The sequence below is a fragment of the Stegostoma tigrinum genome, chromosome 3 (assembly GCF_030684315.1).
Source record: "Stegostoma tigrinum isolate sSteTig4 chromosome 3, sSteTig4.hap1, whole genome shotgun sequence".
NCBI lineage: Eukaryota > Metazoa > Chordata > Chondrichthyes > Orectolobiformes > Stegostomatidae > Stegostoma > Stegostoma tigrinum.
Window position 1 is genome coordinate 98,681,798 of NC_081356.1, and position 26,557 is coordinate 98,708,354.

Here is a 26,557-nt window from a genome sequence, read left to right on the forward strand (position 1 = left end):
CATTTTAAAGCATTCTGGGAATGGTTGTCCACTTAACAATAGTAAGTTTCTTTCATTTTGTAAGATGGTGAAATGACTGTAACAAAGTGAAAACCCGATAAAATAGCCAATCAATAGTTTTCTCACCACATGTTACTGTCTGCTATATGCTGCTTACACAGAAATAATTAGGACTTTCCCTAAGGTAGAAATAATATGAATTACATCTGCTATTCATTTTCTAACTGAGGTGAAGTGGTCTAAGTCTCAGTGGGACATCCTATTTGAAACAGTCCATCTGCTTTTTAAGGAATGGAAATCATTCCACTTTCATTTGCAATGCAAATCCTGTTGTACCACATGCCCTTCATTATTCATTATAACCCTTTCGATCAAACCTGGCGTGACCCACTACAGCTGCATTTCAATTGCATGTATTTTCTTTTACATGCTTAAAGTATACCCCTTGCACTGTGGGCTACAAACGGAGTCACCTTCTGAAAAGAGCACAAAAACATCAATGACCAATGTATAGGCTATGATTTGGAAGAAATTATGGAGTGTGAATTTTTATGCATTGAGCTGTGCTGCCTTTACATCAATGAGAAAGAGACTTGACCACTAATGATCAGGAATGGTGCTCTCATGAGTTTCCTGTGCCAACTCATTAGCATATATATTGGAGAAGTTCTTGATGTGAAACTATGAAAAATGCGCATATTTTCAGTAGCAGATGAGAGTTAGAATGCAGCTTTAAACAGTGTGTCACACTTACACAAATTGGCAGCAATCTAAGGGCTGAGAAGATAAGCAGTTATCACTGTTTAAAGAAATGGTCTAGAATCAGAGATGGGAAGGCTGGTGAAATGACTAGGGAAGGAGTCAGGTGGACAGTCAGCCACTTTCCTGCTGCCATCCCATATTTCCAGTGGGAGAAAAGAGGCAGATGACCCAACTGCACGGAACAACACGGAGCCACCTGAGTGTATAACTGCGTTATTTAAATTGTAACAATATTAGTATGATTCGGTGTAAAGATTTGTTCAAGGCAAAAAACAAGTTAACATGCACAATGTGTTTGAATTGTACACATGTACATGCTTACATGTTACTTATAAATTTATACCACTCCTATAATGAACTGCTAGGGAAATTCACCAGGTCTGGAAGCATCTGGGGGAAAAATGCATAATTAATGTTTTGAATCCAGTGTCTCTTCATCCAAGGGATATTGTTGAGGAAATGATTTATATTAATGTGGCAATGAATATCAATGGTGTTTTATTGTCATTGGTTATTTGGGGTTATGGAATGCCACCAAGGTTTTAAAAAAAACGTTCAGTGTGCACAGATCATACCACTTGTGAGCTAATGAGCTAGAGAACAGGAAGAGGGATAAACAAAATTGATGAGACAATGAAAGAGTAAGAATTTGTTCAATGGCAATTAAGAGGTTCTAAGGATCTATGCCTGTCTCAACTCAATGAAATAGGTGACAGCCATTCTTTGGTTCCTTTCTTAGGGAAACATCTTAACTAGTCAGAAGCAACTTGTCTGGTTTATAATTTTGAAACAAAATGGCAATTAACTGTCAGCCATCATTCACTAGTGCATTCTTCACAGCAACGTCTCTACTAGAATCTACTTGCCAACCTATTAACTCTCTAATCCCCTCAATACAGTGTAATCATTATTCACCCTTTACTTAGGTATTTTATGAGAATTGACCTGATGAGTCTAAGATGAAAATCTTTGATGAAATGTGTCTTTTTCAACAATACTCAGGTTCAAAATTTTTTAACAAAGTGTGGAGCTGGATGAACACAGCAGGCCAAGCAGCATCTTAGGAGCACAAAAGCTGATGTTTATGGCCTTGACCCTTCATCAGAAGGGTCTAGGCCCGAAACGTCAGCTTTTGTGCTCCTAAGATGCTGCTTGGCCTGCTGTGTTCATCCAGCTCCACACTTTGTCATCTCAGATTCTCCAGCATCTGCAGTTCCATTTACCTCTGTTCAAATTTTTTTTAATGGCTTAAGCATAACTTAGATGAGTTAAATATTCCTTTATAGTATGCATGCTCGAAGATGGGATAAGGTTTAGCTGAAATATGAAGCAATCTAACTGCTATTTTAGACCAATTTAGATTCAAGCAGCTGTGCCCAAGACAAAAGAAAGAAAAATTCTCTAAGGAAGAATGGTGATGGAAGAAATAAATGAATAAGACATTTTGTGGAATCACATGGAATGTTGGCTTCAGAAAAAGAGACAAAATCATTATTGCAATGGAACTAAGGTGCTTTCAATGCTGATGAATGAGATAGGACGTGTGTTGTGCAAAATTGTATGAAAAACAATGAATCAGGGTATGAGATAGAGTTAAGGAACGTACCCAGTAACAAATTGAGATTGAACGCCATCCATGTAACTTTAGTCACAGTCTGGAAAATGGTGATTAAATCAGCAACTCAGCAATTTTACGTAGTGATATATTATGGACCAAACCAAAATGCCTCAAAACACTACAAAGAGATAATCTAGACCCTAACTTTTTCTTGTTTTAAAGGCAAGTATCAGCCATTGCACTTAGGATGCAATTCGATTGGTCAAACTATCAGGCTTAAAGCAAAACACTCTTCATTAATTCACTATAGTTAAAATACAAACAAACAACATAGCTCTATTAGAAAGCTTTAACGATGAATAGACTATTTAACTACGAAACAACAACTGTTCCAATATAGTGACATCCCATTAACACAGGCTTGACAAAGGCAAATTCAGTAAAATAAATTCTCACCTGCACTTCTAACAGCAGGAAGACAGCCTTAGCTTTTAGAGGCAGCAAAGAGACAGCAATATAGCAACTATCTCAAATCCAACAGCTACTGAAAGCTAAACTAAACATCCTGGTTCTGTAGGACCTTGACCCACTAATTCAGTCTGCTTCTATTGTTCCACTTAAAAAAAATGAAGGCCTCACAAGCTGCTTATTTCATTGGTTTTGAGAAGACTGCTTGACACTCCTGTCTCAACCTTTCTTCACAAAAACAACCAAGATAAAATACTCATCCTCAGCCGTAATATTGTCATATTTTTCCTTTAAAAAAGTGAATCATCAATATACAAATATGGTTTAAAGTAAAAAAAACCTTTTGACTTACACTATTAGTACACTATAATACATTTACATTATATTGGCTCTAAACATGCAAACATTCACTACAACAATCCCTTTCAGTCCATTTTTTTCCCACCACTGCAAGTCTCCATCTTCCTTTGTCGAAGTCATGATAACCCTTTGGCAGTCACATTCTCTCATCCTGCCACATCTATAATTTCAAATTGCATGGCTGCATAATGAGCTTCATCTAAACATATAAAATAATGAGAGGGTTAGATAGGGTGGATAGGGTGAGCCTTTTTCCTGGGATGGTGACGGCGAGCACGAGGGGACATAGCTTTAAATTGAGGGGTGAAAGATATAGGACAGATGTCGGGGTAGTTTCTTTACTCAGAGAGTAGTAAGGGAATGGAACGCTTTGCCTGCAATGGTAGTAGATTCACCAACTTTAGGTACATTTAAGTCGTCATTGGACAAGCATATGGACGTGCATGGAATAGTGTAGGTTAGATGGGCTTGAGATCGGTATGACAGGTCGGCACTACATCGAGGGCCGAAGGGCCTGTACTGTGCTGCAATGTTCTATGTTTAACAGTCTGGTATTTTTATCCTTAATTTTTTTCCCAAAAACTTTAAAGCGGTTATGACCAATATGTACAATTGTCTCAGACTCAATACTGGCAATATAAATGTTGAAATGTTGCAACACCAATACCAAACTCACAGCCGCCTTCTCAGTTGTGGAATATTTCTGTTGACAATTATTCAATGTTCTTAAAAATTACCAAATAGGCCTTTCTATCTTTTCGTCACCATCTTGCAAGAGTATAACACTCTGACATCCGTATCACTGACATCAATAGCCACTTTGAATAGTTTTGCATAATTAGGTGTGGCTAAGCCTGGAGCAGTGGTTTACGCAGCTTTCAGGCTGTCAAATGCCTAATGACATTTTTCTGTCCACTGTAATTTTCTGCACTTCAACAAGCCGGTCAGTGGAGCAACCACGCTGCTAAAATTCAGTACGAAATTCCGATAAAAACCATTTAGTCCCAGAAATCGTAGTACTTCCCTCTTTATCGATGATATGAGAAACTTCCCAAAAACCTTTGTTTTCACATTCCATGGGGCCATTTGCAGGTGTCCAATGACATGGCCCAGGAATTTGTCTAGGGAACTCGCAAATTCAGTCTTAGACAGGTTTATCACCGAGCACGCCTCCTGAAGTCAATCAAACAATTCTCATTGATGCTCCAAATGTTCTTTCCATGCGTGACCAAAAATCACCGGATCATCATTGTACATTACACAACTGGGTAATCCTGAGTTGACCTTGTTGGTTAGACTTTGAATGTGGCTGACACATTTTTCATACCAAATAGCATGACTTTAAACTGGTGCAGTCTATTCAGTGTCACAAAAGCTGAAATTTACTTTATAGAGATAACAAGGTGTAGAGCTGGATGAACGCTACCTCTGAAATTTACTTTGCTCCTTCGGATAAAGGTACCTGCCAGTATCCTCTGAGTAAGTCCAACTTAGAAATGTAAGTTGTTTGACCAAGCTTCTCAATATAATCTTCCAAACATGGATATGAATCAGATTTTGTAACTGCATAGACTTTGCGTTAGGTCAGACATAATCATTGGGTACTATCTGGTTTTGGCAACATTACTATGGGTGAGATCCGTTCACCACAACTCACTTTGATTATGTTGTCTTTGAGCATGTGTTCAACCTCTTTTTAAACCTGTGCCAACTTTTGAGGGTTAAGTCTATAAGGACTTTGCTTAATTGAAACAGCATTTCCTATATCTACATCATGCATAATTAAATTAGTACTTCCTAGCTTATTGCCCACGTGATTGTAATAATTCTTTCAGGTTGTTGCAATTTTCCTTTGGAAGGTAACTTCATAATTTACCCCAATTTTTGAGAACTTACTCATTGTCCAATTTACTTTGAACAATGTCCAATTCCAAATCATCTGAGCTTGGTTATTCACTCTGAGTTACAACCAGTAATGCATTCTCCTTTTACTTTCTGTCCCTATTAAATTATCTTCTGAGCATATTCACATGACATGCTCTGTGAGATTTATTCTTAGCTGGCATTGTTATCAAATAATTCATCTGGCCCAACTTCCTTTTGATTTGTTGAGGCCCGCTGAAAGTGGCCCTTAAAAAATCCTGTATTACTAATAGTAACGCTGACACTTTATCTCCTTTAGAAAAGCTATAAATTTAATATTATCTCTAAAATTTGGCACATAGCCCAAATATGTGCTCTCTGAACCCTGACTTACCAACTTCTCCTTATTAATTTCAGTGGTCTTCTCACCTCATGCTCAAAAACTAATACAAACAGTCTGAATTTTGTTGATTCTTTGGCTGCATCCCCAATTGCAAAAAATACAAATGGAATTCCTTTATCCCAAACATCTGAATAGTCTTGACTGTAAGTGCTCAATTTGGCCTCTAAAGTTTGATGCCACTGTTTTAATACTCCCTGCAATTCTGGATGGCACGCAATGGATTTGAATTGTTTTATTCTTAATGAATCCATAACTTCCTCGAATAACTTTGATGTAAAATTTGATCCTTCATCCAATTGTATTCCTGTGTGTAGTTTGTATCTAGTAAAAAAATTGAGTTACTCCCCCATAGTGTTTTTAGCCATAGAACATAGAAAAGTATAGCACAGTACAGCCCCTTCAGCCCACGATGTTGTGCCGTGGAATAATCCTAATACAGTGTAAATCTAGTAGACACATCCATTATGGTCAACAAATGCTGACTCCCAATTTTTGTTTTAGGTAGATGTCCTACGCAATTAGTTAAGGTTCTTGTAAAAGGCTCCTCAGATCAGGGAATCGATATCAGGGGGATTGGTTTTACTACTGCCTGACATGTACGATATGTCTGACAAAATGCAACTGCATACTTTTGCAGTCCATGCCAATAGGAATGTTTTTGTATTTTGGCTTGAGTTTTTCTTAATCCCAAATGGCTTCCTACTGGTAATTCACATGCTACCTGCAAGACCTCCTTTCCATAACCCACTGGTAATAACGCTTGATGAAATTCTGTCCATTTTTTATCTGCCTGAATATGTGGTGGTCTCCATTTCCTCATCAAGATATTATTTTTAAGGTGGTAACATTTGGGATATACTCAGATTCTTCTTCTGTGTACACGTTTAGATACAACTGCTTTAGTTTTCCCTCTTTCTGAAGTAAAAACATCTACTTTGCCCTTCTCCTATGCTTGTCTTCTTTTTCTCAATCATTTGATCAGACATAGTTTCTGATAATTGATCCCCAACTTCCTTATCTTTACTTTTTGATTTCGACTCCTGATTCAACATTTGTGGCCTTGTTAACATACTGTCATGAAAAGTCCCAGGGTATACTTCCTGTAACACCTCAGTGGCCTGATTTTCCACTGGCCTTTCAACCACAGTAGGCATCACTCCCACCTGTGATCCAGCTGTATCATTACCAAGGCTAAACAGTATTTCTGAAATGGAGAATTTCTCTATTTCTCCCACCACCACTTCTCCACTTTTCACTGGACTCTTCAAACTTACTGTATAAAATGGAACACTGTTCTGCTCTCCATGAAATCCACATAGTACCAACTTTTCTGGCACTACTTCTTCTGAATTACTTCTTCATCTCTCACCATCAAAGACTGACTTACTCCTGTTTTTCTTAAAATTATAATTTCTTTACCTACTCCTCCTGACATACATGAGTAAACCTTATCCACACAAGTACATTCCTTAAAGAGACCTGACATTTTCTTCTCAACTAACCCCTGATAAGATTCGTTTGCAGCTTTTTAGTTTCCATTGTGCTTTCCTTGCACAAGGGCATCCCATGAATACTAAAGAAAATGGGGGAGGAATTAAGTACCATCACTGTTATGAGAGAAGTGGTATTAGACAAACTAATGGGGCTAATGGCAGATAAGCCCCTGACCCTGATGGCTTCCATCCGCGGATCCTAAAAGAGGTAGCTGCAGAGTTTTAGGTGCATTGGTTGAAATTTCCCAGAAACTGTTGGATTCTGGACAAGTACCAGAGGATTGGAAAACTTCCAATGTGACACCAATGCACAAAAAAATGAGGTTAAAAATTCAGTAACAATTGGCTGATTAGCCAAACATCTATTATTGGAAAAAAGTATTGGAATCAATTATGAAGGAATAATAGCAGAATATCTGGAAAATGATCAACTAATCAAGCACAGTTAGCATGGCTTCATGAAAGGATAATTATGCCTGGCTAATTCAATTGACCTTTTTGAGGAAGTCTCAACCAAAGTGGATAGAGCAGAACAAGTAAATGTGCTGTATTTGGTCTTCCAGACAGCTTTTGACAACTTACCTCACAAAAGATTAAGTCATAGGATAAGAGGCCATGGTGTTGGAGGTAATATATTGGCATGGATAGAGAATAGGCTCATGGCAGGAAATAGAGAGTGGTGATAAGGAGTTCTATACCATCTTGGTGACCTTTGACCAGGGGTGTTTCACAGGGATCTGTGCTGGAACTCCAACTGTTTACAATATATATTCATGACTTGGAGGAAGAAAATGAATGTTTTGTAGCCATATTTTCACACTACACATCAGTAGGTAGAAAGGCAGGTTATGAAAGAGATACAACAGAGAGATATTGAGAGGTTAAGTGAGTTGACAACTAGTTTGCAAATGGAGAATAATGTGGGATATGTGGAGTTGTTCATTTTGCAAGGGAGAACAAAAGGACAGAAAATTATTTAACTGGAAAAAAAACTGCAGAAAGCTACAGCACAAAGGAACTTGGAGGTAATTGTGCCCAAAACACAGAAAGCTAGCACACAGTCAGCAGGTAATCAAGAAGGCTAATGGAATGTAGGCCCTTTTTTCAAGACGGATGCAATATGAGAGTAGGGAGGTCTTACTGCAACTGTGTAAGATGCTGGTGAGACCACATCTGGAGCACTGTGAATAGATTTGGTCCCCTTATTTAAAGTACAATAGCATTTCATTGGAGACAGTTCAGAGAAAGCTCACTAACCTGATCCCTGCTATGGAAGGTCTGTCTAATGAGCAAAGATTAAACAGGTTGAGACTCTGCATGCAGGAGATTATAAGAATGAGAGGTCATCTAATTGAAACTTGTAGGATTCTTACAGGCCTTGACAGGATTAATGCTGAGAGGATGTTTCACCTTAGGAGAGAGTATGGACCAGAGGGCATTTCAGAATAAAGGAGCACCAATTTAAGACTGATCTGAGGAGGAATTTCTTCACTCAGAGGGTTGCGAGTCTTTGTAATTCCTTGCCACAGAGAGCTGTGCAGATAGAGCTCTGGTATAGTTTAAGGCTGTGATAGGTATATTCCTGATCAGTGGGTGAATCAAGGGTTATGAGGAAAGGGCAGGAAAGTGGATGTGAGGAGTATGGACTCAGCCATGAATCTGTTGAGTGGCGAAGGGGCCTTATGGTCTATTCCTGTTCCTATTTCTTATGGTCTTATGGTCTAATGGAATACGGATTTGAAGTTACAACCAGATGAGTCAATACTTTAATGAATGGTGGAGCAGGATCAAGGGTCTGAGTGACCTACTCCTGGTCAGTGTTTGCATGTTGATATGAGGTTTTGTTTTGGAGGCCTAAACTGCAACTAATACACTGACCATCATCTAAGGTATTGGGACCATGAAAGAGGAGATAGGTAAGGACTTGGTCTGACAATATATTTCAATGTATGATAGAAGGAATTTAGTTTAGATAAACTTGAGGTGCTGCATTTTGGAAAGGCAAATCAGGACAGGGCTCATATACTTAAAAGAAAGATCCTAGGGAGTGTTGCTCAAATTCTTATTTCATTGAACATGGAAGTCGATAGGATAGTGAAGAAGGCATTTGGTAAGCTTGCCTTCATTGGTCAGTGCATTGAGTACAGGACTTGGGATATCATTTTGTGGCTGTACAGGAAATTGGTTTCACCGCTTTTGGAATACTGCATACAGTTCTGGTCTCCCTGCTATAAGATGGACGTTGTGAAACTTGAAAGGGTGCAGGGAAGATTTACATGGATGTTGCCAGGGCTGGAGGATGTGAGCTCTAGGGAGAGGCTGAATAGGTTGGGGCTATTTTCCCTGGACTGCTGAAGGGTCAGTTTCCATGAGACAATTCTGTGACTTGATGGCACTATTTGATCAGGTCAAGAGAAGTTCAGAAAGAGCTAAATAATGTGAGGATTTCAGTGTAAGTGTGGTTGTAGTGGGACTAGTGTGAGTCACAAAGTGACTAATGTGCAAGAAACATTCCACTGAATAGTGAGTTCTTAACATTTGATCAAAGGAAGTGGGAAGAGTAGGTGTTCAGCCCATTGAGCCTGCTCGACCATTTGATACAATCATGACTGATCTGATTGCAACTTGAATCTGCATTCCTGCCTGCCAGCGATATTTATTTACAGAACAATGGCATGACATAATTAAAAATCAGTATGATAAGAAGGATTTTCTCTTAGATTATCAGGTTTTGAATTTTATTTCCTTGAGAAATTGGTTTCATAATAATTGTGATAATTTAACACAAGGGAAAAGGGAATAAAATATTGTTAAAGGGGCTTATTTTGGATAATTTAAGGATTAAGATATTAATAAAGAATGTGTCCACAAGATAGATACAATTAAGAAAAAAGAAAGAATCAAGAATAAATTCAGGGTTTTAGAGCAGGTCAAAAGGGATTATAAATTATAATAGAAAATAGGGTCTATTTTCATTTTGCCATTTAAATGCCTAATCAGTATAGTGAATTTGAAAGTTTTTACAACATTCGTATTTAGTCAAACGCTTCATTATTTTTCAGCCTCAATATGGAGATTGTAGGAGTGAATTGTTTTTAAATAATTTTGACCTGATTAAGTAAGTGAAGAATTAAATTTTATTCTGCTCCTGCTAACTACTCTGTGATTACTTATAAAGTATTTTATTGTCAAGAATAGCCATCAGGCCAGGTAGCAAGTAAAGTCATGGGTTTATGTTTTTATAGTTTTGTAGCCATTTTAATGGCCTAAACTAATGAAAATTCAGGCAAAAGAAATTGGAAATGTTTTGAGATAAATGATCTTTTCTCAAAGATTGAATGGTGTTTTAATTCATTCAGCTTTAAGCTTAGAGTATATAACAATATAAAAAAGTATTGTACCATTATTTCAGATTTGAACTAGTTTCAGACATCAACAGTTACTGTGGAATCTCACATGGTTCTTTTAGTGAAAATATATTAATAGGCTTTGGAATTTTTCAACATCCTTTAGAATTTGGGATAGTATTAAATCATTAAAGTTGATACTGTATTCTCTCAAGTAGATGCACGAATTATGCTACTGATGCCATATTAACTTGGCAAAGAGTATGAAATTGGTCAGCTTAGAGGGACATGCTGCCACAAAAGGGACATCATTTTCATTTCAAAGAATAAATCAGGACATAGAAACTACAAGCTGGAAAATAACCATCACTTTAATGAAATCAATTAGGAATTGTGTGCACATAACTTAGTTCATTTGAGATTTTTCTTATACCGCCCATGTTTTGGCAAGATAAAAAGAGATCGGGATGTCTGTGATCCAGGCTAGCATGGGTTAATAAATACTAATACATTGTGGCTTGAGGCACAGAAAATAAAACTTAGGACAGAGGAAAGTTTCAGTCACCAGAAGAGAACAAGGGATGTGCCCATTCAACAAGAAGTTGCAATTTATTGTCCCAAAGTGGAACAACTGAATTCACTCACTTTATTGAGTATTTTTTGTACTCATTTTGATAAACTTAATAAACTCTTTTAAACTTGTGAAGACATACTTTCACTCAGAATAGATGTTGAAACTAATCAGGAATAGCAAAATTGTAAAATAAAAATAGGAAGCGCTAGAAATTCTGTCTGTAATTATAATTTACTCGCATCTTAGAAACTGGAATAAATCCCAAAGCCTTGTAATACGGCAATCCCAGCTCCCTCGGTATTTAACTTGGCCGTCTCACAAACTGGTCTGGGAAGGGGCGCTTCTTTCTGGTCACTCTCTGGCTCATGAAGGAGATAATTGGCAGCAATGGGTGACTCAGCATCATCGGTGCTATTTGCCTTCAGTGAGTAGCCATTTTTCAACTTGAACCTGTCATACTGGCTCTAAGGTCTCCAGATACCTTCCTTTCAGTGTGCATATCCATCAATGCGCTCTCACCTTCGAGGAGTAACTGGTTCAGCTGGCAGGTAGGTGGCTTTTAGGAGTGACCGACCTTGCTTGTTTGGATGGCAGCCCCAGTGGCACCTCAAAATTGCCAGCAGTGTCTAAAGCGCAGTCCCAGGTCCGATTGGCACCCTGTTTTGGCATCAGTAATGGAATTCTTGCTGTCTCCAAAATTTTCCAGCCATGAAGTTATTATCATGCAAAAAGAGACCATGTGGCCCACTGAAAGATTGTTTCTCGTTGAAAGAGAATCTAGAGCCAATGGTATAATGTTAAGGAGTGACCATTGTAGACAGAGACAAGGGGGACAGTTTTTGTCTCACAGTCATGGATCTGTGGAATTCTTTGCTGCAGAGACTTGTAGAGGTTGGCTGTTAACTATATTCAAGGCTGAGGTAGACAGATTTTTAATCTGTTATGGAATCAAGGGTTATAGGGAATGACAGGAAAGTAGAGTTGAGAATTATCAGACTAGCCATGATCTCATTGAATGACATGGCAGACTTGATGGGCCATATGACCTACTTCTGCTCCTATGTCTTATGGTCTTATGGAGTCCATACTAATTTTCCCTATGGAAATACAGTCAGTCCCATTTTACTTCTCTAACTCAAGCCTATAAGTTTATTTCCCCCAAGCATTGTTATAAGCGTAATAATTTCTATCGGAAATAACAGTATCTAATTTTCTTATTTCCATTCAAAGGAGGAAATAGAACCATATTCACAAATTATGATGCTAAGAAGGTGGCCCCTCAAATTATGTGTCTTCAGACGTCAATGCTGCCCACACAATTTAAAATTGGCAGCTTTGGTGTCCAAATGTACCACAAGTCGTTATTATGTCTCAACGTAATATGTACATGATATCATTTATGCTGTAGTACAGAACAATACATTATAAAACTGGCAAATGTACAATATCAGCCCCATTGGTTGTAAAAATATAAAATATAACATTTAATTCTGTCTAAATTTTGGCATAATTAAATAATTCTTGGAAAACCTTTGTGATTGTCAACAAACTTGAGTCTTCAAATAAATTAACCTGAGAGAATGGGATACTGTGAGCATGATATTTAGGATAAAATTGCAAAGATGCTGCATGTTGTAAGTTACCATTGTTCTTTCTGATACAGTATTCTGTGCTTTTTGACTGCTTGGCAGGTGAACCATGCATTATTGATTAAAGTGGACAGCCATATAATTTACTCAGAAAGTGCTGATGTTAGTTTTTGATGAGTTAAAAATTAAAAATGACAACACCATTTTAAAGCCTTTGGGGAGGATAATCCATTTTGCTTTCAAGTTTCCCTTCTCACAAATAAGCCATAATTTACGAGCAAAGACTATAGTGTCATACAATTGAAACATGTAGGTCCACAGTCTATCATTGACATCTGGCTTTGACTAAGGAGTTCAGTGTCAAAGCGATCATTGGTGCTGTACCTGGCTCTCAAGCACTAATTACCAGTACTGAATGCAGAAGTTAGGGGATCCTGGGGATTCATGACCAGTTTTCACATGGCCTTTACACAAAGGGGGTCCTGTTCTGCATTATGCTGTTGCCTTAATTAGGAAGTGAGTTCGTTGTAAGCCAACCACATTAAGAACTACATGATTACAGCACTGCATTAGGACAAGTTTATTTTAATGACATTTGTGTACATGTACGAGACTCATGAGGGGTATATCCTTTTGTTAACTGATCTTAAGAATTGCCTCTAGCAATTTAAGCTGCTCTCAGAAAGCTTAATCAGAAATAAAAGCTTTAGTCAAGCTTTTTAGAATGGTCTGAAGTTCCACAATTCACATGTGTACATTTTAGAAAATTAAATATCCCAGTGAAATTTCACTGCTGACACCACATAAACTTGGAAATCCTTTTAATTATATTTTATGCCTTGTTGCCTTAACTCCTCCTTCATTTTGAATATTATGGTCAGTGCATAAGAGCACAGGAGCAGAAATTAGGCCATTCAGCCCATCAAGTCCGTTCAATCATGGCTGTTAAGTTTCTCAACCCGATTCTCCAACTTTCTCCCCATAAACCTTGATCCCCTTGACAATCAAGAACCTATTTGATTTCATCTTAAATATACTTAATGACCTGGCCTCCACAGCCTTCTCTGGCAGTGAATTCCATAGATTCATCACTCTCTGGCTGCAAAAGCTTATCCTTATATCCATTCTAAAAGGTCTCCCCTTTACTCTTAGCCTATGTCCTTGGATCCTAGTCTCTCCTACCAATGGAAACATCTTCCCAACATCCATTCTGTACAGGCATTCAGTATTCTGTAAGTTTCAAGTAGATTCCCCCCTCATCCTTCTAAACTCCAATGCATATTGACCCAGAGTCCTCAAGCATTCCTCATATGTTAAGCTTTTCATTCCTGGCACCATTGCCGTGAACCTCTTCTGAACCTGCTCCAGGGCCAGTACATCTTTCCTGAGATATGAGGCTCAATACTGCGGACAATACTCAAAATAGGGTCTGACCAGAGCCTTATAGGGCCTCAGAAGTAAACCCTTGCTTTTATATTTAAGCCCTTTCAAAATAAATGCCAAAGTTGCATTTGCTTTCTTAATTACTCACTCAACCTACAAGTTTATCTTGAGAGAATCCTGGACTAGAACTCCCAAATCTCTTTGTACTTTGGACTTTTGAATTTTCTCCCCATTTAGACAATAGTCCATACCTCTTCTTCCTAAAGTGCATGACCTTACACTTTCCCATGTTGTACTCCATCTGTTACTTCTTTGCCTACTCTGCTAACCTGTCCAAATCCTTCTGCAGCCTCCCTGTCTCCTCAATACTACCTGTCCCTCTACCTATCTTTACATCATCTGCAGACTTAGCCAGAATGCCCACAGTTCCTTCATCTAGATCATTAATGTATAAAGTAAAATGTTGCGGTCCCAAAACTAAACCTTGTGGAACACCAATTGTCCCTGGCTGCCATCCTGAGAAAGACCCTTTTAAACGCACTTTCTGTTTTCTGCCAGACAGCCAATCTTCTATCCATGGTAGTACCTTGTCTCTAACACAATGGCCTTATCCTACTCAGCAGCCTGCTGTCTGGCACCTTGTCAAAGGCCTTCTCGAAGCCCAGGTAGGTAACATCCATTGGCTCTCCTTGGTCTAACCTGCTTGTTACATCCTCAAAGAATTCTAGCAGACTTGTCAGGCATGACTTCCCCTTAATGAAGCCATGCTGACTTTGCCCTATTTCACCATGCACTCCCAAGTATTCAGAAATCTCATCCCTCACAATGAACTCTAAAATCTTACCAACAACTGAGGTTAGGCTAACCTTACTAATCTGTAATTTTCCACCTTTTGCCTTCCTTCCTTTTTAACAGAGGTTTCACATTAGCAATTTTCCAGTCCTCTGTGACCTTCCCTGACTCTAGTCCTTCCTGAAAAAATCACCAGTAATGCCTCCAAAATCTCTTCAGCTATCTCCTTAAAAACTCTGGGATGCAGTCCGTCTAGCCCTGATTATTTATCCACCTTCAGGCCATTCAGTATTTCTAGCACCTTCTCCTTGGTAATGGCCACCATACCTAGCTCTGTTCTGAGACTGTCTTGAATTCTTGGGATATTACGCGTGTCTTACATTGTGAAGACTGATAAAAGATATTATTCAGCTCCTCAGCCATTTCCTTGTTCCCCACTACTATCACTCCAGCTTCATATTCTAATGTCCCTTTCTTCCTCTCTTTTGCCTTTTGTAGATCTAAAGAAACTCTTACAGTCCTCCTTTTATTACTGCTTTACGCTCATATTTAATCTTCTCCCTCCTTATTTAAAATTTTGTTGCTTTCTGTTGGTTTTTGTAAGCTTCCCAATCCTATGGTGTCCTGCTGCCCTTTGCCACATTATATGCTTTTTTAAAATTTTATGCTATCCTTAATTTCCCTGGTCAGCCATGGTTGCCTCATCATCCCTTAATTATGCTTCTTTTTCTTAGGAATGAAATTTTTGCTCCATCTCATCAATTACTCCTAGAAATTCCTGACGTTGCTGTTCCACTGTCTTTCCTGTCAGTCTCCTCTCCCAATCAATTCTGTCCAGTTCCCTCCTCATGCATCTGTAGTTGTTTTTATTTTGCTGTATTACCATCACCTCTGATTCTACCTTCTCCCTCTCGAATTACAGAGTAAATCCAATCATATAATGATCACTGCCACCTTAGGGTTCCTTCACATTAAGCCTCCCCATCAAATCTGCCTCATTGCACAACATTAAATCCAGTATTACCTGTTCCCTATTGGGATCCTCCACCAGAAGCTGTTCCAAAAAGCCACCTTGTAGATATTCCACAAATTCCTTTTCTTGCAATCCACTACCAACCTGAGTTTCCCAGAGAACTTTCATATTGAAATCCCCATGATCACTGTGACTTTGCCTTTTTTACATACCTTTTCTATTTCCATGTAAATCTCGCACCTCAGCTCCTGATTGCTGTTTGGAGGCCTATACATATGAACCATGGTTTTTTTACTCCTGTGGTTCCTCATCTCTACACACAAAGATTCGATACCATCTGAACCTACTTCATTCCTCACTATTGATTTAATTTCATTTCTTACCAATAAGGCCCTTCTACCCACCTGCCTGTCTTTTTGATAAGATGTATAACCTTGGATATTTAGTTCCCAATCCTGATCCCCTTGGAGCCATGTCTCTGTGATGTCTTTCAATCTGAACCACAAGCTCATTTACCTTCTTTCTTATACTGCGTGCATTCAGATATGACACCTTCAGTCCTGTAGAGCTGTCCATTCTCATTGTCATTTGTTCATCCAGTGTGCTTAAAGTTTGATTGCCAATCCTTTCCAAACACTCTGTCCTATTTGTGTCTGTGCTGGAGACTTTAATAACCTCTCCTGAGTTCTCCTTTCTTGTCATTTCTAAAATATTTTTCCACACCGTTGAATCCACCCCTACAGATGTTAACCTGATGATTTATTTCCCACTGGGGGGAGCCTTACCCTTCTCTTAACCCACACACCCCCACTTGCCAGTTAAAACGCCTGTTGACCAGGTTTAGGTGGAGACTGTCCCAGCGGTACAGGTCCCTTCTGTTTCAGTACTGTTGCCAGTGCCCCATAAAAAGGAGTCCCTCTTTCCCACACCACTCTTTTAATCATGTATTTACTGCCCTTTTTCCCGTGTCCTATGTCAATTTGCACGTGGCTCGGGCAGTAATCCGGAGATTATAACCGTTGAGGACCTGCTCTTCAGTTTCATTCCTAGCTCCTGACAATCCCTGAACACGTCCTCTTTCCTAGACTTGCCTATGTTGTTTGTTCTGATGTGGACCACAACGACTGGATCCTCCCCCACCCACTCCAGTATCCTTTCGAGCCGATCAAAGATACCTCTTACCCTAGCACCGGGCAGGCAACACACCATATGGGACTCTCAATCCTGCTTACAAAGGATACTGTCTATTCTCTCAATTACAGAATCCCCTACAACTACCACTTGTCTTTTTGGTCCCTCCTCTTGAATGGCCTCTTGTACCACAGTGCAGTGGTCAGTTGGCTCATCCTCCCTGCAGCCCTTTTCCTCGTCCAGACATGAAGTCAGTACTTCATACATGTTGGTCAAGGTCAAAACCTGAGGTTCCTCTGTTCCTGAATGCAGGATCCCTCTACCTGCCTCGCCTACAGTCACACCCTGCTGTCCTTGGCTACTGACCAACTTTGGAATACGTCATCTATCAGGCATGAATGCCTCCTAAAATAAAACGTCCAGGTACTTCTCCCCCTCCCAGATGTGCCACAGTGTTTGAAGCTCAGGCTCCAGCTCACTGATTCTGAGGTGAAGTTCTTCAAGCAACCAACGCTTCCTGCAAATGTGGTCCCTGTCGTTTGCAACGGGATCAGCCATCTCCCACATCATATAGCTGCAACACATCACCTGTCCAGCCATTTCTACTTAGTTATTTACTTTATTGTGTTAATTAAATTTATTGATACTTTTGTTCTGTCCTCTTTTTCAGTCAATCAGGTCACAGCCTCCCTGTGACATCACTGCAAATTGTTTTTGAAGCTATGATGTGGCCCAAGCTTGGTAGGTTGAAACTCACTCTGTGCTGCTGTTCTACCCTCTGAAAGATTCCCACCGAGCTCCGATAGGTTTTATACTCACTCTGTGCTGTTGCTCCACCCTCTGACAATCCCATTTATATCTTTCTCCAATAAAGAACTCATATGAAACATCTTCTGAATAATGCTTGTAATAATAATTTTTGTCTGGGTACCAATGACAGCATTATAGATCGAAATCAATGTGTATGAAAATAAGCATAAAAGGTTTTAGTACAAAGACTTATAAAAATATAGATACTTGAAAGTACTGAAAAAAGTTGCAATGTATGATTTAAGTATATGTGATAAAACTGAATGGCACTAACACTAGAATATTGTTAACTGCATTACTTTGCTTTTCATATATTTCATAGGAACTGTAAATTTAATACCTGCATTCACACATTAGATGAAATGGCAATAACATGATTTCCAATGCCGTGTTGTGTAGGAGTCCACCAACTCAATAATATTTGAAGCTTCACAAAGTTTCATATACTTTTTAACATACTTTTTTGGTACTGCTTTTAAGCATTCTTGTACCAAGCAGTTATGGGGGTCCAGAGATGGGTTTAAATTTTCAAAGTACTTCATGATGATTCAAACAATGCGTTTGAAGGTAATTTATGTGATATGATCAGTATCAGTTTTTTTTCCAGGTTACTGTGATCCAACTCTTTCAAAACAGAAAAACAAACTTGAGAAATGAAAGTAGAAGCTCAGCGAATGTTGCCATTGTAATTAATGCAAAATATATTTAACTAATTCTAAAAGCTTTAAATGTGCTTCTGATGAATTCCCACTTTTGATATTCATTTTGATTACTGTAACTGAAAAAAACGCAATTTTAAAATTGTTCACACAGATGTATTTAGATTTTATTTGGTTTCATTAAAGTACTTATAAGTACAGTTTAAATCTGTTGTGCTTTTTTTTAAAGCTTTCCATATGTTGCATCATAATAAGATCTGGTCGTGGGTTTCGCAGAAACAAGAGTGAAAATAGATCAAATCTACTATGTTTCGCAGAAATCACCAATTTGAATGATTTACTATGAAAGATTCAATGGCATGCATCAATCAAGATCTTGCAATTATTATACAATCTGAACAGAGTTGGGTTTTCTGCTATTTGTAACAAGGTCTTGACATGAAGTGGGTCGTTAGGAGCTTCTGGGTTGTATCCCACCTCGTGATACTACATTTAATACACAGACAAACATGTTTGTTATCAACCCGAAAATCACAGACTCTCAGAATTTTACAATACAGAAGGAGGCAATTTGACCCATCATGTGTCTATTAGCTCCTAAAAGAGCAACCTAGCTAGTCCTATTCAACTATTTTTGTGGCCCTCCAACTTCTTCACTTTCAAATATATATCCAGATATCTTTTGTAACCTCCTGCTCCACCACTTTCCCAAACAGCATATTCCAAATTCTAACAACTCTCCAAGTAAAGAAGTTTCTTCTCTTTTCCCACTTAGCTCAGTTCTTGACAGTCTTGAAATTGTAACCCCTAGTTAATAATTTTCCAACTAATGGAAACAGAATATCCTTCTTTACCCTGTCGAAATTGATCAGAACTTCGACATCTTTATCTTCTCTCTCTCTACTTTACTACTGTCTCTCTCTTCCTTCTTTGTCTCACTCTTTTTATTCTTTCTCTCTCTTTCTTTTTCTTCTGTCTCTTTTTCTTCTTTCTCTATGACGTTTTCAGCATTCTCTCTATCTGTTTCTCCTCTAAGGTTCATCTCTTAAACTTTTCTGCTCCAAGGAGAGTAAGCCCAGTTACCCAATCTTTTCTTGTACCTAAAATTCTTCATTCCTGCTGTCATTCTCGTAAATCTTCTCTGAACTCTCTCAAGGGCTTTAACTTCCTTCGTTAAGGTGCCCAGAACGGAATACAATACTCCAAACATGGTCTGACCAATGTTTTGTAGAAGTGTAGCATTGTTTCCTTGCTTTTGTACTCTATGCCTCTATTTATAAACCTAAGGATCCTATAAGCCTTCTTAATAACTGTATCAACTCGCTTGGCCATCTTCAGAGAATCATGCATGTGAACCCTGAGGCCCCTCTGCTCCTGTACTCCCCTCAAAGTTGTACCATTGAGACTGTATTGTCAATCCATGTTTCTTCTACCAAAATGCATTACATCACATTTGTCTGCATTGAAATTGATCGGCCAGGTTACCTGCCCAATGAACCAACTCGTCAATGTCCCCCTGAAGTCGCTCAGTATCATCCTCACAATTGACTATTCTCCCTAGTTTAGTACGATGTGCAAAGTTAGAGATTCTGCCCTAAACACCCACCTCCAGATCCTTCATATAAATCAGAAAAAGCAAAAGTCCCAACACCGATTATTGGTGAACACCACTTTCCAAACTTATTTCTTTTTTTTTGCAAAAATATATAATATTCATAAATTATCTGTGAGTATATTAAAAAAAAGTTCAATTTGAAAAAGAAATGCTTTTATTTGAGCGTTGCACTCTTAAGTGAGTCAGTAAAAATAAAAAATTATTGTGGCTTATTACCAAATATAACCAGAAACTTTCTTTTTATTGACCCATGGTATCTGGATATCACTGATAAGGTCAGTGTTTATTATCCGTCCCTAATTGTCCTTGAACTGAGTTGCTTACTGAGCCATTTAATCACGTTGAGCCACTGACACAGATGTGGATCGAGAGTTAGTTATAGGCCAGACCAGGTAAAGATGACAGATTTCTTTCTCTAAAAGACTTTGTGAAATAGATGTATTTTTTAGAACAATTGACAATGGCTACGTGCCTGCCATTAGGGAAGCTTTAAATTCCAGAATTTTATTGCATTCAGATGTCACCATCTGTTACGGTGGGATTTGAATCGATATCCCCAGAATGTTAACTGAAGGAACTGCAGATGCTGTAAATCAGGAACAAAAGCAAAGTTGCTGGAAAAGCTCAGAGGCTCCGGCAGCTTCTGTGAAGTTAAAAACATATTTAACGTTTCAGGTCCAGTGACCCTTCCTCAGAACAGGGCCCATACGCCCTTGACCACGTCTCCAGCATTTCCCGCAACACATCCCTCACACCCCGCCCCCGCCACAACCGCCCAAAGAGGATCCCCCTCGTTCTCACATACCACCCAACCAACCTCCGGATACAACACATCATCCTCCTGCACTTCCACCATCTACAATCCGACCCCACCACCCAAGACATTTTTCCATCCCCACCCCTGTCTGCTTTCCGGAGAGACCACTCTCTCCATGACTCCCTTGTTCGCTCCACACTGCTCTCCAACCCCACCAGACCCGGCACCTTCCCCTGCAACCGCAGGAAATGCCACACTTGCCCCCACAACTCCTCCCTCACCCCTATCCCAGGCCCCAAGATGACTTTCCACATCAAGCAGAAGTTCACCTGCACATCTGCCAATGTGGTATACTGCATCCACTGTACCCGATGTGGCTTCCTCTACATCGGGGAAACCAAGCTGAGGCTTGGGAACCGCTTTGGAGAACACCTCCGCTCGGTTCGCAATAAACAACTGCACCTCCCAGTCGCAAACCATTTCCACTCCCCCTCCCATTCTGTAGATGACATGGCCATCATGGGCCTCCTGCAGTGCCACAATGATGCCACCCGAAGGTTGCAGGAACAGCAACTCATATTCCGCTTGGGAACCCTGCAGCCCAATGGTATCAATGTGGACTTCACCAGCTTCAAAATCTCCCCATCCCCCACCGCATCCCAAAACCAGCCCAGTTCATCCCCTCCCCCCACTGCACCACACAACCAGCCCAGCTCTTCCCCTCCACCCACTGCATCCCAAAACCAGTCCAACCAGTCTCTGCCTCCCTAACCTGTTCTTCCTCTCACCCATTCCTTCCTCCCACCCCAAGCCGCACCTCCATCTACCTACTGACCTCATCCCACCTCCTTGACCTGTCCGTCTTCCCTGGACTGACCTACCTCCCCACCTATACTCTCTCCACCTATCTTCTTTTCTCTCCATCTTCGGTCCGCCTCCCCCTCTCTCCCTATTTATTCCAGTTCCCTCTCCCCATCCCCCTCTCTGATGAAGGGTCTAGGCCCGAAACGTCAGCTTTTGTGCTCCTGAGATGCTGCTGGGCCTGCTGTGTTCATCCAGCCTCACATTTTATTACCCAAAACATTAACTCTGTTTTTCACCTTCACAGATGCTGCCTGACCTGCTGAGCTTTTCCAGAAACTTTGTTTTTGTTCCCAATATGTTAGTTTAGTGTTTTAGGTTGCTTGTTACTAGAATATATACATTTAGATTTATATTTTTGTTTTTGTTTTTATATATACACAGATCCCAGTCTAAGCAATGAGGGGTTTTACAAGTTGACAGCTCTTTAGGACTTCATGGCAGAAAGGCATTAGACAGTAGACTTTCCCTAACGCATCCTAACAGAGGCTGCCCCAGCACTTAGTCCTGGACCTTGGAATGCACCAGTCTGCAGCACTCTGTTGAGGACAACACTTGTACTGGAAGATTACCAAATTATGGGCAAACCATAAGAGTGTCTTTCACTGAGTACATTTAATGTTTGCCTTGTTACAGGTCCATGGGAAGAGGCTTTAGACCAGAGTCCTGTGGCATGGGGCTGCTCAGGATGGACTTTGACAAAGCCCACTACACCTCCCTCCAGACCTTCCTTACAAGGGCACATTCCAGAAAGAGATGTGTGACATTCTTTTCACACTTGCAGCTGCCTCGAGAATAGCGAGCAATGCCTTAGAGAGCCTGGGAATGCGTGAAATGTCTTCACAAACCAAAAGTCTGTTTTGCTAATTTCAAAAGTATGCTTTACTCTTTTTGCAGTCACAAATACAGTTCAGTTCTGTACAGTAACATATGAAGAAAACAAGCAACCATTTTGTTTGAATCTATCCAACAAACAAGCCAAAGGCATCTCTTACTTGAACAACACTATATTTACATGTAGTTGAGGCACCAGGATGGTCCATCACTGAACAGGCAACCATTTAACTTCAGCAGAAAGACCTTACACAGTGGTCTTTCCCACTGCGCCTTAGTGGCAGCTGCCCCAAGCTTTAGCGCATCCCTCAGCACGCAGTCCTGGACCTTGGAAAGTGCCCGTCTGCATCACTCAGTGAGGGTCAGCTCTTTGTTCTGGAAGACCAACAAGCTTTGGACGGACCAAAGAGCATCTTTCTCCACGTTGATCCATGGTTCTCCAGGTGCAGTTGATGCTTGTCTCTGTGTTTGCCCTAAGGAACAGACTGTAGAACAGAGTCCTGCCTCACAGAACTGCTTGTGACAACCTTGACAAAAACCTGGAAATCCTTGCATTTACTGTCAATAGGAGCAGAAGGAGCAACACCTGGTCAACTAAAGTGATGAAAAGTAAGTGGGAGAACGTGGTACATCTTTCTGTGCATTGTGCTGAGTGGGAAAATATCATGTGATTCATACCTAGATCAGTTTGTTCTGAGGAAATTGCAAGCTCAGACTTGCGTAACATGTTCTCCAACTGTGTCATACTGCTACTGATTTCTTAAATCCTTAATAAATCCATGCATTTCTGTGTTAACCAATTCCTCATGTTTGGTTGCTGCCTTGATGTTTATCTAATAAATAAGCAAAAGGAGAAGAAAAACGCAATATCTATCGTCACTACTCATAACTCCAGACCACAACATGCATCTTAAAGTGTATTTCCACAGTAACTCAGACTCCCTGAGTGCATTATATTCACAGCAAGGATGTTAGGCACTTTGCTAATTTCAAGCCAGATGTTACTAATGATACAATGTGCTTTCCATTTATGCACATGCCAGCACAAACAGTGCTAAAGTGTATGTCGACCGAGTTTTATTTGAGGATTCACCCCAACTAAATTAGTCTAATTTACTCTAGGTACAAGTCTCTCTCTTAACAGGTTTGTGCCTTGAATGGATATAGTAGTATCAGGTTTCAGAGATGAAATACCAGTGAGAGCTATTTGATGGAAGACCTCCTTCTGGGTAATCACAAGAGGGTAGCTGCTAGGGGTGCATAAGAAAAATAAAGAGAAATGTTTCATTTGTGATCCTCCATTGCATGTGTACCATTCAGAACCCAACCACTCTGCCACCTTTTTCCAGGAGTAAATCCTGAAAAGTTTAAAGGAGAGTTAAATTGCTGTATGGAAAAAATGAACTGAAAAATATCCAACACAGTGGAAGATGTTTGTTATCATTGGTGGTCAGTCATTTCAGCTCCAGGATAACTACAGAAGTAGCTGAAAGTCGTATCCCAGGCCCAGCTATTTTCATTTGGTCATCATTGACCTTCCCTCCATGGTAAGGTCAGAAGTGGGAATGTTAATTGATGATGCACAATATCCAGCTCCACTTGCAACTCCTCAGCTACAGAAGCAGCCCATGTCCAAATACAGTAAGATTTACACAATATCGAGGCTTGGGTTGACAAGTGGCAAATGACTTTCAAGCCACAACGGTGACAGACAATGACAACTTCCAATAAATGAAAATCTAATCATTGCTCCTTGAAGTTTAATGGCATTTCATGCCAAGAGATTGCAAGTACATACTGTCAATATTCCAGGGGTCAGTATTGGTCAGAAATTGAACTGGACCAACAATATACATACTGTAGCTACAAGAACAAGTCAGATGCTAAGAATCCTGCAAATCATTTATCTCCTTACTCCCAAAGCCTGGCAATAATCTTCAAGGAATAAATTGACAATAAGATAGAATACTCCTGACCTGCCTGGGGAGTGCACCTCCAGCAACACTCAAGAGTCCGGATAACATCCAGGACAATGCAGGCCACTTGATTAGCACCACATCCTCAAACACTTACTCCTTCCACCACTGATACACAGTAGCAGCACTGTGCACTTTATTCATCACATACAGCGGAAATTCACTAAGGCTCCTTAGTTAATATCTTCCAAGCCCACAACCACTAAAATTTAGAAGGACAAGGGTGGTAGATACATGGCAACAACACACCTAGAATAGGATCCCTACAGAGTGGAAACAGGCCCTTCAGCCCAACAGGACCACACCAACCCTCAGAGCAACCACCCAAACCCATCGCCCTATAACCCATCGAGTGTACAAATCCCTGAACACTACAGGCAATTTAGTATGACCAATCCACCTGGCCTGCACATCTTTGGATTGTGGGAGGAAGCCAGAGCACCCGGAGGAAACCCACACAGACAGAGGGCGAATGTGACCTAGGGTGGAATTGAACCCCGGCCCCTGGTGCTGTGAGGCAACAGTGCTAACCACTGAGCCACCATATCACACCTATTCCTTATTCTCCAAGACACTCACCATCCTGACCTTAGAAATATATTGTCATTCCTCAGCATCAAAATCCTGAAACTCCCTCCTGACAGTATTGTGAGTGTACCTGCACAAAATGGATTTCAGTGGTTGAAGAAAGTAGCTCCCCAACACCTTCTGAAACATAAATAGGGATGAGCAATAAATACTGGCCCAGCCATCGATTCTCACAATGCATGAATGAATAAAACAAAATATTAGCAGGCTGTTTAACACCTGGAAAAGTGGCTGTGTGCCATTGAATTTCTAAGTCTTGCTTCCTTACATTTTACAGTTTTATTTGTGGATCTAATTCAAATGCTATCTGTGTTAGTACAAATTCTGCTTGGTAATTCACTGCAAATGATACATCTTTAATTGGATAACAATTGTATATTGTGTAGTTAAGATTCCAAGTGTTGCCAAGAAGATCAGACTACATATAACAATGGCTCTTTACGAATAATATTTCCTGGATGAACAGAAACACTGTAATTTTAGTATTGTACTGAAGATCTGATGCTGTAGAGCATAATTGAAGACAGAATGACAACATAAAACAGCAGATTCATTCCTTTGCTCTTAGCTGGGTTAAACATTTTTCGAAAAATTTATGAGCCCGCAGCAGACAAAATCATCCTTTTGTGCAATCTTGTTCAAACTGGTCTGCAGTTAATAGACTCACAGTGTAAGGAAAGAGCAACATATGGGTCTTGTTACTGCACAGGGAGCTGCTTTTGGCAGTTCCTTCAGAAAGTAAATTAGAGCTTTAGGTAGTCAAGAAAAGTGACAGCATGTAGGCCCTTGCTGCAGGGGAAGCTTGAGTTCATTCTGTGGGTTTGTGCATAGAATTTAAGGAAATAACTATTTCCTTAAAATTTTGGACCTAAAAATTGTGCTGTGATTTTTTTTATTTCTGCGAAAAGTTCAGAAATTAATTCTATGTACTTCCCATTTTATAAGGTACAACGTATTAAGTGCTGATGTAACTTTTGACCTTAAACTGGTACACCACTCTAATCCATGCAGTGTCAGTCAGTAGACTATTGCAGTAACAATTATAAATAATTTAATTATTAAACATCTGTTGTAACTATACTTCAGCAAATTTTACAAAAGTCCATACCAATATTCTCAAACAACATATGGTTGGAGGAGTTGGAAAGGAAGAAAGGATGTTATTTAACCTCAAGAACATGGGCAGGTAGCCCTCCAGACATGATGAGGAAGAAAAAAAATGGTAGCTATGGAGATCATTGCCAGGAATCAAGCTCCATGGACCTCGATGAGTAGTGCAAGATGCTTTATGACTTACTCAAGTGGTCAGTATCTGTGAATGCATAATAAAGTTACTTATACAAACTGAGCTCAATCATTGCTCTATTCAGCACATTGCTCATCTTCCACTAATATCCATCAATCAAAACCAATACTTCATTATTCTAAACCATCTCATCCACATTTGTTTAGCGCTGTTGTTAGTGGGTTGGAGTTTAAAAGCGGGGAAATCTTTATGCAACCATACGGAATGTTGGTGATGCTGCACTCGAGAATTGTGTACAGTTTTGGCTCCGATATTAGAAAAGGATATAATGGTGTTAGAAGGTGATCAAAGGAGATTCAGAAGGCTGATTCTTGGGATGAAATGTTTGATTTATCAAGAACAGATGGAACAAGCTGCACCTTTATTCATTATTATTTAGAAGAATGAGCAAACATTTCAATTATAAGATTCTGAGGTGGTTTAAGAGGATCAATGTTGAGAAGATATTTTCACTG